Below are 10794 nucleotides of genomic sequence, written 5' to 3'. Positions count from 1 at the left end.
TTTTATCAGTCTCTACCTTTACTTTTTACCTAAATAGTCTTCAGATGATTCTGGCTGTGGATAGCATATTACCTGCAGCCTCCCAAGCTCCAGCCGGTGTGGCATCCACTTCTCCCATCCCTAGAAAGTTCATGAGCAGATGCAGAGGACAAAGGTAATCAACAAGGTCTTCCTGGACTCAACCTCCAGAGCTGGGCGCCCACACTGCCCAGACCACTGGTCTTCCACCAGGGACAGGCCTGCCCTCGGGGTCCCTGCTAAAGTCGCTTGTATGGTAGGTTGTTTCAACTGAGGGGATTAGGGAGTGCCCCTGGCATCAAGTGGTGGGGTACAGAGATGAGACTTACCTCCACCTAGGTCCGCTTGGCTCCTGACCTTGTCCTCCACCTTCTGTCCTCCTGGAAAAAAAAATCCAGGATGCCCAGTTAAATTTGAGCCATTTCCTAGCAGGAACAGAGGCTGCGGGCAGCTTTGCAACCCAGCGCTACCGCTATATATATTTTTTTTTAGCGTATATCCCAATGCCATATTTGGCATATGCTCATATTTTTTAAAAAAAATCATTCATCTTTATGTTCCGATTTAACTAGGTATCCCGGATTTTAGCTGGCAATCCCATTCGCCGAGCAAGTACAACATACTTAGCATCAGTCAGGCCACCTCATTCCTCTGCTTGAAATATCCTTTGGGCCCCCAAGGCACTCTGGGTTATAAGAACCTACTAGCTCAGCATTAAAGGAATGCGTCAGAGTGCCTGTTTTGGGGCTGACGACTGAAATATTTCTCCAGTTACCCACAGGCTACTGGTTACTCCCATCTGCCTCACACAAGCAGGCCCCCCTTCAGCCACACTGACAGGAGGTTTATAAACTTGAGTGGCAGGCCCTGTGCAATTCAGAAGATTCCAGAAGACAAGGTGGGATAGTGCTGACTGAGACTATCTTAAATCCAACTTTTGGGGGGAGGTGGTAGGACAAATGAAAAGCACAGATTTTGTTATTTGAATTCAATTTTTTGAATTCAATTTTTTTTATAGGGAAAGACCCTTCACTTTTAACCACACTTTTAGGGCATCGCTATAAGAGCTTATTGGAATAGGGGTCCTGGTTGTCTGGAGTGTCTTTGCTGGGCAAGGGTGGGGATATGCCTCTGCAGACTTGGGTAGGTGATTTCCCTTTTCATTGGACGAAAACATTCAACTCTGCGGTGACTGATCAAAAACAAAAAAGATATTGGGGTGGGGGGGCAAGATGGGTCATAGGGCTGGTCTTCCCTGGGTTTGTAACTCCATGGGTATCCTGGAGGCTCTGAAGCCGTCCCCGTGTACCCAGAACTAGATTCAGAAAGTCTGTGTTCTTAAGAGCTGCAGAGTCAATGCCACCTCCTCCAGGAAGACTTCTAGCCATATCTCTCAACTAATACTGGGCTCCCAGCACAGGTTGCTTTCTCCATTTGGTCCTGACCACATTCAAAGACCTTTGTTCAACTCTGCTCTATACCTGATGCAAATTAAGTTGGGGGGAGACCTACAGTGGTGTCCTCTTTGGGATCTTAGCATCAACCAGTCCCCAAGTGTTTGTTGACTGAATATATTACAACAGTGCATAGGACTCCATTCATCTTGGGTTGTAGAAAGCTGTGTTCCAAGAATGCTAGAAGTGGATCCTAATCCAACTGGTGACTGCTCCTCACAGGTAAGTTGTTCTCAGGTTGAATGGGGGACATTGACCCCAGAGAGGCCTTAGACTCATGCCCAGGTTGTTTTATGTCAAACATCAATTAAACAACATTTTGATTAGAATAAACCACTTACATAAGGGTGGTCCCAACAGACTCTTCCATCTTACCTAGGTATGTAGTAGGCCGTACCATCTAGGTTTGTGAAATTACACCCTGTGCCTTTCACACAATGACGAAATCACCTAATACTCCTCAGAATGTGTCCCTGTAGTTAAGTGACACATGAGTCTGTGTTTCCTTCCTTTTTAAGACTGGGTAATCTTCTGCGGTATGATTGGGCCACATTGCATTTATCCATCATTTGTTGATTCATCTCTGTTGTTTCCACCTTTGGCTATTGTGAATCACACTGCTGTGAACACAGGTGCATAAATAGCTCTCTGAGACCCTGCTTTCACTTCTTTGGGGGATTACTAGCTCATATGGTAATTTTATATTTAATTATTTGTGTAAGTGTTACACTTTTCTATAGCAGCTTCATCATTTTACATTTGTACCCAACATATCTTTTATAGTTGGAATTTCTTAGGGGGAATTAAGTAGGTGGGAGACAAATTCAGGCTGCCACAAGGATCACACTTGCATATTCTTGTCACATTTCTCTCATCTTTTTTAAAAAAAGATTTATTTATTTATGCATGCAAGAGCTGGGGTGTAGGCCAGAGGTGTGGGGGAGTGAGAGGATTCACCAGAGACAGAGTGGGGAGCAGAACAGGTGGATCCACTGAAATACACTGCTGAGGGGAGCAGCTGGCGAGCCTGGAGAGGTCTGCTGTGCCATGTGGGTAGCTCCCTGGCCAGGGATCAAACTCATGCTGCAGTGACTGCCCATAGCTTGATAGCTCTGAGACTCAACCCGTTGCCCCACCAGGGAGGACCACTTTCATCTTTTAACTCGAGAGCACCCCCTATCTTTTGTGTGTTTCACAAGTCATTTTGCAAAGGATTGGGTCGGTTGTCTTGAAGAATCTCCAATAATTTGATGTTTCCTCATGATTAGACTTGGACTCTGCATTTTAGGCAGGGGGATTTCAGAAGTGATACTGTGTCCTCCTTGCTGCAGGTACCAAGAGGTACATGATGTTGGTTTGTTGCTTTACTGGTGATGTTGTGAAGCAAGATCACTTGGTTCCAGTGGTGTGGATCAGATTTCCCCACTCCATGTGCCATTTCTCTTCATAATTGATAATCTGTGGAAGGATATTCTGAGACGGCCTGACCATTTTTCTCTCAACAGACTTTCACCAAATGGTTTTTGCATCCAATGATGCTTCTTCCTTGAATCAATTACTATACTCATGGTTGCAAATTGGTGACTTTCCTAGTTCTGCAAATTTGCTCTAAATTGTCCTGCCAAGAGGAGCTTTCCCTACTCCACCTGGCTATCTTTCTGATCTTTCTCTAGCATTCCTTACAGCTGAACACTTCCTCTTCCCTCACACTTCCTTTTACTTCCCTGGTGCCCTACCCTTCTGTTTTTCCTCCCACCTCCTTATCAGAGCTGGATTTGGGGCTTCTGCTTTCTTTAATACCAAGGCACCAATGCCTCCTCTTCTAGGAAGTCTTCCATTTCTGCCACGCAGACCCTCTCACTCCTTCCCTACCAGGTCCAGAACTGTAGATCACCTTCAAAGTTCATTTTACAGATACCCATATCTCCACTGCGTACTCAATATTTTGAACTCTGCAAACACTAGACCACGGGTTTTGGAGTTGAGCCTATAGCTTATGGGGAAACATTTGGTGTAATTTTCTTATGCATATGGGATAGAGTAGAGATTTGAGAAAATGGGATTGAAAATCATTCCACCTACTTTGTTGATGCAAGAGTGGAGAAAGAACATGGGAGCAAAAATACGTTCAGAAAATTACACAATAGGGCCTCCCCGGTGGTGCAGCAGTTGAGCGCTGGGTTGTGAAGCTGCCAGCAGCCTCTGCAGCGCCGGTTCGATCCCCGGCTGCTCCCCGGCCACCGGAGGAGGGTCCCACATGGCGTGCAGACCTCTCCTGCCGCCCGCTGCTCCCCTCAGTAGTGTACTTCGGTCCTTCTGCCTGCTCTGCTCCCCGCTCTGGCTCTGGTGAATTCTCTCACCCTCCCGCGCAATTTACACAACAATAATAGAAAATTACACAATAATAATATTGTGTCAGGGATTGGCCTTTTTTTTTTCCTAAGTCAAACTATTGCCTCCTTCCTCGTAGGCACATGGTTAGACTACATTTCCCAGCACCTCCTGTTGTTAGGTGAGACCATGTGATTGATGTGGCCAATAGGAGGTAAGAGAAGATGATGTATGTCTCAGTCTGATCTTTTAAAAACTTCCCACAGGAGTTTTGTTCTTTTGTGGAGAACTGTCTGGAGGAGACTTACCCAGGAAGGCTGATCTGCACTTGACTGTTGCATACATAAGAAATAGAGTTTTATTGAATAAACAGCCTTCACTGAAATTGGGGATTGCTTATTCTAGCCATTGGTGTATTATAAGATCACTCCACCTCCACACCATTGACATCTGGGCTCAGGTAATTCTTTTCTGGAGGAAAGTCCTGTGGAGTTAGGATGTTGAGCAGCATGTCTGGATGCCGTAGCACCCTCCCCATCCCGGCCCTGGCCCCAGTTGTGATAGCCAAAAGGTCTCCAGCTAGATGCCAGGGATGGTTGGTTGCACAACAAAGTCCCAGCGTGCTTAAGGTACATTTAATGTTATGTGCATTTTACCACAATTTAAAAAATGTTCAAATAATAACAAGATCCATCTTCTTCGGCAGCTCTGGCGCTGCTTGTGTGCATGTTCGTGGGGGACTCGGTACCTCTTTCGTAAAGTAGCTGAGGACTCTCCAGCGCTTGCCACGGCTGACGAAAAGCCCAAGGAAGGAGTAGATTAAATAAGGATTGAATTAATTTGAGCGTGGCGGGGCAGGATGGCTTGTGGTTCAGTGTAAGATGAAGAGGCGCATACCACTTAGGAAGCTAAGGAAAGACTATTGTGAGTGACAGGGCTTGTCAATGAGGCAATCAGATTCCAATTGGACTGATAGCTAATCAATGAAACAGGCGCTCCTGTGCAGCTGCAGATGGAGGGTGAAGATGCCGTTGATGAGTTCAAGCAGCAGACATGACCCGAGAGGGGCCCTGCTACTTTACTCCAGGCCTCTGTTCCACCAGATCGCGAAGCTCTTCTCAACCAGAAAACCATAATTTGGTTCCGCCACATGCTGAGCCTATAGTATATAGTTTTCTCTGCTCTTTCATCTCTCCCTTCCCCAGCCCTTCATTGTACATAAAGCAACTGATTTGGGCACAAGAAAAAAAATCTCCAGGCCTATACAACACCTGCTATGTCCCAGGCGCCGAGCTACGCTCTTTCTCAGGATCACCTCATTTAATCCTCCCCATCAGCTGTGAGTTAGGGGCAATGGTTATCAACCCGTTTTACAGATGAGACCACTGAGGTTAAGAGAAGTACGGTGATTCTCCCAAGTTCTCACAGCCAGGAGCGCTTACTGCCTCACCATGAGCCACAGTGGTTATTCCTATGGCTCCACTAAGGAGGGACACTTTACAAAGACATGCCACTGAGCTGGCCACACTGCCAGTCAGGGTCCCTCAGGCCAGTGAACGGCCGAGCTGGGTGGGACGCGGATGGTCTGAGTCGGCGTAGCACCACGGGCCGGGCTTCTGCCCCACAAGAGCCGTGGGGCTTGTGCCGGGGTTGTGGGTTTGAGTCTTCACTTATATCTTGTCTCTGAGTCTCAGTTTCCCTTATTGTAAGCTTCAAAGGGTGCTGTGGAAGCAACCAAGGATAACAGGTCCTTGGAAAGGGTGAGGAGGTCAAGATATAGGCTTTCTGGACCTTGGTTTTCTCCTCTGTAAAAAATTATCCTAAATACAGTATCATGTTTAATAATAATAATAGTCCTGTCTATTCCTATATTTACCTTGACTCCACTCTGGTGCCCATCATTCTGGCGTGGGGGTGGGGGCATCCTGCGTACTGTGAGGTGTTGAGGAACATCTGTGACCCCACTCACTTGAGGCCAGCAGCATCCCCCGTGTGACACCACAGATGTCCCCAGATATTGCCCAGTGAGCCCCCAGGGGCAGACCTGCTCTGGGTGGGAACCCTGCCCTTGGGATCCCGTTGGAGGCCTATGTTAATAGATGTGATCATAAAATGCTAATGGGACTCCTAGCCCCATAGGAGTTTATATGCGCTATGACCGTGATAGAGTCGCTTCCATTTTGGAGCCTCAGTTTCCCCATCTGTAAAATTCAGGTTAATCAGTAATCCCGCCCTCCCCAAGAGGACAGATCAAACCAGTCGATGTGCATAATCTACATCAGCCAAAGTAAGCATGATCACTCCCCAGGCCATCTTGTTACCCCAGCTGGGGTCTGTGGAAGATTCTGACCCCCACACCCTGCCTGTGGGTTGCCTCCCCTTGGCCCCAGACTCAGGGGACCGCATAGGCGGACGTTGGGAACACTTCCTGTGTGGTGGCCGGTGGTGCCCGCTGGACCAGGTGGGCCAACGGGGGAACACAGCTGGGGCCGCCTCACTTCCTGCCTCAGGAGGAGGCACCTCTCAAGGTCTCTTGCCCCCACCCCCAAAATAACACCCCCGGAAACAAAGCTGCCCTCACCAGCTGCAGCCTCCAACTCAGGGGAGCAGGACAAGGGCGGGGGGGGGGGGGGGGCGGGCGCAGCTGCCACTGTGGCGCCTGCCCCGCTGGGAATCACCCCCACCCCCTCCGCTGCCACCTCCCCGGCATTCCAATCCCCAAGGGAGTGACCCGCTGCCCCAGGGTCCCAGACGCCCGCTGAGCGCCTGCAGACCTGCTGGGGGAGGGGGTGCTTTGCGAGGTTGGGTGACAGGGACCCTCTGGCTCCCAAGGTGCCTCCAGTTTCACCTCTAGTGACTGTTTTTTGGGAAAGGGCTGGTTGCCAGGACAACAGCCCCCACCTCCACCCAGGAACAAAGGGGCAGCCAGGAGAGCCAAGAACGGCATGTTCTGTCCCCGCCAACGTGACTGCCACATCCTGGCAGCTGGCATTCGGAGGGCTGTGCCCTGAGCCGCCAGGCCTGGCCACCCCAGACAAGGCTACAGGGTGTGGGGGTGGTTGGGTGGGCAGCCACAGCCCGAGGGATTTAGTTCCTGGTCAGCCTGCCCAGGGCCTCTGTTCTTCCTGTACATTCTGACAAGGAAGTCGCCCGCTCTGCCTGCAGGACTTCAGGGGAGGGGTCAGACTTCCCTGCTGGATGGGCCGCCACAGCCTGGGGTCGGGGGGACAAAGGCCATGTGGCGCCTCCCTGCTCTCCAGACTCTGGACCGGGCATTCCAGGGCTGGGGGTGCCCATTGGGTCCCGCCTGGCCCAGAACAGGACAGCCCAGGGGACACTGGGTCTCAGAGTAGCTCCCCTCCCCCAAACCTGCCACCACTGCAGCCATGGGGGGGGGGCAGCTGGCAGCTGGCGCCACGAGGGCTGGGGGTGGGGACGGGCCAGGGTCTGCATGTTAAAAGACCCCTGGCTTCCTGCAGCGATGGGCCTGGAGGACAAAACCTGGCCTTCTTTGCCTCTGGCCATGCAGCCACAGTTGGTCGGACTGTCCACTGACCGACTGGAGCTGCAGTGTGGGGAAAGACAAGAGCAGGCCTGTCCTGGCCTGGATTTAATACTGCCAGAAAAAATACAGGACATGCAGGTAAATCACTCATTTTTTTAGCATAAGTACGTCCTTTGTGATATTTGGGATATACTTATGTTTTTAAAATTATGTTTCTGGGCCTCCCCGGTGGTGCAGCGGGTTGAGCGCAGCACCGTGAAGCTGTCTACAGCCTCTGCAGCACGGGTTCGATTCCCAGCTGGCCAGGCAGAAACCCACATGGCGCGGCAGACCTCTCCTGCCTCGCCTGCTGCTCCCCTCAGCAGTGTCTTTGGTCCATCTGCCTGTTCTGTTCCCTGTTCTGTCCCTGGTAAATTCTCTTACCCTCCCGCGCCTCTTACCTGTACCCCAGCTCTTGTATATTTATATAAATATATAAATCTTTAAAAAAAAATTATGTTTCTGAAAGTGACATTTAAGTGGTGTCCTGTATGTTTTTTGAGAAATCTGCCGTCCTAGGCCAAGGACTCAGGGAGATGCAAAACAGCTCATCCTTGTGCCCACACACTTCTGCTCTGCTGTTCCCAGCTTACGGATGCCCTGCTATCTACCCCCCAATCTCCAGGTCTCTCATGCTGGAGCCCCAGGCAGAGGCCTGAATTAACCACCACCTCTGAACCATGGCCTGACTGTTCTTTCTGCAGTCTCTTTCCCAAGACCCCATCACTTGCAGACCTGACCACAGCCATCAGCTCCCACCTGCCCATGCCTACCTATATCTATACCCATCCTGCTTCCATGAGGCACCACTCCTTCTCCAGAATCCAAAAGTTGCTCTCTTCTGCTCCTACAATAAAGGCCAAAAGCCTGCACCCCTTCCCCAGGGGCTCAAACCAGCCCTTATTTCCAAACCCCAGCCCCTGTGGTTTCCCACATATATCCTGCTCTCTTGTCCTCAGGCATGGGCCACTGCATCAGCCAGTCAGGTCCACTTCCCCTGCCCATAGCTTTCCAGGCCTCCTACTTCCTTCCAAGAGAAACCCAGGTCTTCTCCACCACCCACAAGGCCCTGCACAACCTATCTCTGTCCCCTTCCTATGCTCACATCCTCCCTCTCTCCCCCTTGCTCACTCTGCCCCAGCCACATGGGCCTCCTGGTTCCTCCAATTCATCAAGCATGGTTCTGTCCCAGGACCTTTGCATGTACTGCTGCCTGGAGCACACCTCCTCCAAACACATGGTTCAATAGCCTCCCCTACTCCAGGTCTCAGTTCAAATGTCACCTCCTTGGTGACAACCCAAGAGATCTTTCAAATGTTCTAACCTGCCCTTGCTAATCCTGCTCCAGAACCTTCTGCAGTACCTCAGAGCCCTCAGGACTCTGTCAGCCTACTCCTTCCAGCCTAATTCTATCTCCGTCTCGCTTTCCTGACATCCACCCCATGTTGTCCCTTCCAGCTCCCTACATCTATGTACTCTTTGTTCCCTCTGCCTGGAACAGCTCTCCAGCACCTTCACCTGCCTGACAACTAGCTCCTTCCTTCCCCACATTCATATTTTAGGCCTCAGATTAGATATAATTTCCTCAGGGAAGACTTCTAGGAACACCCCCACCCCTGCACCTGGGTGCCTCTGCACCCTCCCATCATAGGCCTGGTCAATGTCCATTTTACCCACCTGGTCATTAGTCTGCTCCTCCTTCAGACACAAGATCCAGGGCCCACAACACTTTTAGGGATCCACAAATAATTTTATTTAAATTTCTCTTAAAACCAGGGCATCCCTGGTGGCGCAAGGGTTAAGACACAATCTATGAAGCTGTCCGCAGCCACTGCAGCACGAGTTCGATTTCCAGCCAGCCGGGGAGCTACCCACATGGCACAGCAGACCTCTCCTGACTTGCCCTGCTGCTCCCCTCCGCAGTGTGCTTCAGTCAATCTGCCTGTTCTGTTCCCCACTCTGTCTCTGGTGAATCCTCTCACCCCCCACACCTCTGGCCTGTTCCCCAGATCTTGTATGCATAAATAAACAAATCTTTAAAAAAATAAAAATAAATAAATTTCTCTTAAAACCAGAAGAAAAAAAGAAACCACCAATGCAGTTGTAAAAGATCGTTTGTAATATTTTTTTTTCATTGAGAGAAAGGCTTTAAATGGCAAAAGTGCTTTGGGCTCGCAAAAATCTTAATATGGTCCCGATGGTCCCATTTGCCTCCCCACAGGACTACGAGTGCGGTGAGGGTGAAGGTCCAGACAGGGTCCCTAGGGCTCATTAGCATGGGCCCAGCACACAGCACCCACAGCAGGTGCATAATATGACTGTGCAGCCAGTGAATCATAGGGGTCTCACGGTCACTTCTGTCCTGGCTCGCACATAATAGGAGATGCCTGATAAATGTTTGGATGCATGGACGGAGGGACGGTCAGAGGACACATGGCCGGACACCTGGATCAGGAGGAAAACAATTTGGGATCAAGCAGCGCCATCTTGTGGCTAATGCTCTCCTGCTTGCCCCTCTCCTAGGCTGGGAAGGAAAGTTAGGTTTTCAGAGCACTCTGACCCTGGTGGAGAGAAAGAAGAATGATGGGGCTAAAGAGGGAGAGGGAAGTGAGAGATTATGTCAGAAACAAAAATCTGGAAGACAGACAATGCAGAGTCCAAATCCCGTGGCACCCACTTAAGTAAGAGCAAGTTACATCGCCTCTGATCCTCAGCTTTGTCATCCAGAAAATGGGGAAAATCATTATCAGGCCTTAGTAATTTAAGAAATAGCTCAAGATAACGTATAGCCTCCTGCTCTGGGGCTCTTACACAGGTGTGTGACCCTCAAGGAGCCCCTCCCCCCACCCCAATGGGAGATGGTGGTCTCCCTGTCAACAAGACTGGGGCAGAGAAAAGGACAGGGGTTTTTGGGGTAAGGTCATCATCAGATTGAGCAAAAACAAAAATAACCAAAGAAAAGAATGTCCAATTCAATTTAAATTTCAGATCAACAGAATCGTTTTCCAGTATATCCCAAATATTGCATGGAATACATTTATTAGCCAAAAATTAAATTCAAATTTAATTAAGCATCCTGTATTTTATTTGGCAACCTTAGCCTGGGTGACAAACAGGTGATGCCACTTCACCCCAAGGGTTAGATACAGTCCTAGTTGGGTTTTATTTGGTCCAATAGTTTTCTAACAGGTTACTTCCACACTCTGGAATCCCCTTAGATCTGGGAATCTCTGAGGTTTTGGTTTATAGACCAAGAATATAAAGAATACTTGAGGGGGATGGGGGATTACAAGTAGTAGCAGCTTCAGGAAGAGGTTGATCCAGGAGTCAGAGAGTCTGAGGGTTAGTCCCTGCACTGCCCCTGGCTGACCATCTCTGGGTCTCAGTTTTCTTTTTTTTTAATTTAAGATTTATTTATTTATGTATACAAGAGCTGGGGTACAGGCC

The 10794-nt window shown here is 49.6% G+C and overlaps 1 pseudogene; it reads left to right on the top strand.

The window, feature by feature from the left end:
- Positions 1-1649: 1649 nt before the first annotated feature.
- Positions 1650-4860, top strand: LOC119240366 (small ubiquitin-related modifier 2-like; annotated as a pseudogene).
- Positions 4861-10794: the final 5934 nt, after the last annotated feature.

Source organism: Talpa occidentalis, unplaced genomic scaffold, assembly GCF_014898055.3.
Source record: "Talpa occidentalis isolate TD23 unplaced genomic scaffold, MPIMG_talOcc4v2.1 talOcc4.12, whole genome shotgun sequence".
NCBI lineage: Eukaryota > Metazoa > Chordata > Mammalia > Eulipotyphla > Talpidae > Talpa > Talpa occidentalis.
The sequence above is the reverse complement of the archived record's forward strand: the minus strand, read 5'-3'. Positions and strand labels throughout refer to the sequence as shown.